Consider the following 3,487-nt stretch of genomic DNA (forward strand, 5'->3'; position numbering starts at 1 on the left):
AAATAAAAAGAACTGCTTTCAATCCGGATTCAAATATTGTCAGAGTGGAGGCCTGTCTCACATCTTCAGGAAGACTGTTCCAGATTTTAGGAGCGTAGCACTGAAACGCAGCCTCACCTTGTTTAGTTACAGGAGGCCACCGTCAGAGTTTAGTTTAGACACTGTTCCTCTGATTCCAGCAGTGATTTTCAGATGCTAGAAAGCCGCTGATGTAAAGTAAGTAAGTAAGTAAAGTTTTATTTACATAGCACCTTTCATAGAAATAGATTCACAAGGTGCTGTACATTCAGGGGCAAATCTAAAAGATATACAATCAGAYCAGGATATACAAAAATTTGGAACAAAAAAGCATAAAAGCTGTACAACCATCAAAGTATCAAGACTGTACAATCTGAAAAATAAAACAAGTAAATAATATCTGGACAAAGATGGGGAGGGCAGAGTAAAACATTAACATATTAAGACGAAGGATTTTTAAATCAGAAATTAATTWGGAGGCAGGTCTCTGAATGGGTAGATTGTGGAGTGCTGGTACATTTTAGAAAAATACAGTTTTGATAAATTGCAATGATTTTGGATGAAAATACTGGCTGTTTGACATATATTAACATGATGAATTGTACGGTCGGAAGGTAGGGTTTGGTGAAACAGACACTAAAAGGTCAGGCTGCAGAAAAATGCTGAAATTGGTTWGTTAAAAGCTTGTTTAAAGAGATGTGTTTTCAGATATTTCTTGACTGAATCAATGCTTTCAAGCATGTGCAGATGGATAGGAAGTTCATTCCAGAGCCTGGGGGCCATGGAGGAGAAGGCTCGGTCACCACGGGTCTTGAGACCTGTGTGGGGAACCATTAGGAGATGTTGATCCTGTGAGCGTAGGCTGTGTTTGGGGTTGTAAGGGGAGACGAGACTTTTAATGTAGTCAGGCGACTGGCSATTGAGAGCTCTGAAAGTGAGGACCGGGATTTTGAACTTGATTCGAAAATGAACAGGGAGCCAGTGAAGCTCTGAAAGGATCGGGGAGATGTCCTGATGCATCTCAGTAATCCAGGTAAAAAAATCAAAAAGAAAAAAATTGTATAGGTCTTCTGGACGGGTTCTTCTCCAATGAAATGTTTCGTCTCTCCTCCAAGAGACTTCTTCAGTCTGAGAGTTTCAGGTAAAATTCAGGCTTTTAAGCCCTGCCTCCATGTGACTGATACTCACATCACATGGCTATCGTTGACACCTAATTAATACCTATTGTTAACAGGGGGGTGGAGTGATACTGGCAATAGCAGCACTGTGGGGGGGGACAACTGAAAACGGAGGCCTCCACCTCTGTTTAATGATGGACAGTCTTTCTTCACAAAAATGGCTTCTTTTACTCCTCTCTCAAACCAACCAACAGAGATGAGGATGTTCTCATTCTTGATAGAGAGGAACGTTGGTTTGAGAGAGGAGTAAAAGAAGCCATTTTTGTGAAGAAAGACCGTCCATCATTAAACAGAGGTGGAGGCCTCCGTTTTCAGTTGTCCCCCTCCTACAGTGCTGCTATTGCCAGTATCACTCCACCCCTGTTAACAATGGGTGTTAATTAGGTGTCAACGATAGCCATGTGATGTGAGTATCAGTTACATGGAGGCAGGGCTTAAAAGCCTGAATTTTGCCTGAAACTCTCAGACTGAAGAAGTCTCTTGGAGGAGAGACGAAACGTTWCATTAGAGAAGAACCCGTCCAGAAGACCTACACAATTTTTTTTATTTTTGATCGAGGAGATGTGTGAGAATTTTGAAGTTCGGGTTAAGAGTCTTGCTGCAGAGTTTTGTACYAGCTGAAGGCGATTWATCTGTTTCTGGTTCAGACAGGTGAACAGGCTATTACAATAATGTATGCGGGTCGAGATGAATGCATGAGTTAATYGACAACAGGGGCGGCAGCTTCGAAATATTGCGAAGTTGGAAGTAGCAGGTGGAGACCAGATTATTTACATGTTTGTCAAGAGACAGACCTGAGTCAAAGTAAACACTCGGTTGCACACATGTTTTCAAAGAGCTGAGATGGTCTTTTATCTCCTTGTGTTTGGTGTCGGTTGGATGTTATTGATAATGTGGTGCTTAAAGTTCAGGTCTGGGTCAAATATTGCCCCAAGTTTTCTAACCTGATTATTAGAATCATTAAAGAGAGTCTGAAGGTGACTAACAACACTTTGTCTTTGTTTCTGTACACCACAGACGATAACTTAAGTTTTATTAGAGTTTAACTGTAGAAAATTGAATTTCATCCACTCACTGGTCTGTCTGAAATAGTGACACAATAAATCTACAGGTTCATATTCTCTGGCTATCAGTATCTCGTTAATCTGAGTATTATCTGCATGTGGAGGGATGCATTATAACTTTGTATTACTGGACCAACAGGAGTATGTACAGGTTAAAACCATAAGGGTCCCAGGATTGACCCTTAGGGAACTCCACAGGTCAAACCCATTTGGTCAGAGACACAMTTTCCAATTTCAACAAAGGAAAGTAGATAGATATGTCTTTGTTGTAACTATGCTTCTTGGCAATAAAGCTTATAGCAACACCTGGTGGTACCAGAAGCTCAAAACAAGAGTCAATAACAATAAAATAAACTGTTCAGCAGAGAGGATTTGGCAAATTATTCACGTGCACAACTCACACACTCGGCTCTACTGGTTACGCATGTTCCTTACAAATATGGCCCCATTTAAAATGTAAATTAAAAGGCTTTTCAACAGTATGAGATTTATTGCCAAGAAGCGTTGTTACAACAAGGAAATAATCTACCAAACACACATTTCCTTACTTATGTGCTCATTTTGAGTTTACAGACTGGTTCTATTTGCAGAAAGTAAATAAAATCCATTGTCAGCATGATTGTTTTTCTCAAAGTCAAATCATTATATATTAAATGCATGAAATTAGGTTTCAAACAACATATTGTGCTTTTGCCTGTAGCTCTTTGTTAGCAAAATATCTCGTGAGCCACTGGATTGATTTTAACAAAACCTTCAGAATGTGATCAGTGGTCGTGCTTCATCTTTAACTCATTAACTTTTGGAGTGAACCCAATTTAAGATGGATACCACAGTCAACTGGAAACAAAATCAAAATACAACTCAGTACAATTTATAGATAGCTAAAATTTGTTGCGAGAGCTGAGAGTTAAAAACATCACATATTCTGAACACATCACTTCTAGCAGCATCTTTGTTTTACAAATAGTATTTGAATGAACTGCTAAGAAACATTTGATATTGGAACTTTAGGATGGCTGCCACAGTTTTTAATTTGGTTTTTCTCTTATTCAGMTTACTTTATCTCATCTGAAATAAATTAATTTTCCTAAGGCTGCAAAAAGAGCTGTCTGTAACAAGAAACAATAACTCAGAAGGTCCTTTCACTTTATGACAATAAGTGTTCCTTAAAGGGGAAAATTTGACCACCTTACATAACAGCTTAAAACTACATACATACATATATAT

The sequence above is a fragment of the Austrofundulus limnaeus genome, unplaced genomic scaffold, assembly GCF_001266775.1.
Source record: "Austrofundulus limnaeus strain Quisiro unplaced genomic scaffold, Austrofundulus_limnaeus-1.0 Scaffold302, whole genome shotgun sequence".
In the NCBI taxonomy this organism is placed as follows: domain Eukaryota; kingdom Metazoa; phylum Chordata; class Actinopteri; order Cyprinodontiformes; family Rivulidae; genus Austrofundulus; species Austrofundulus limnaeus.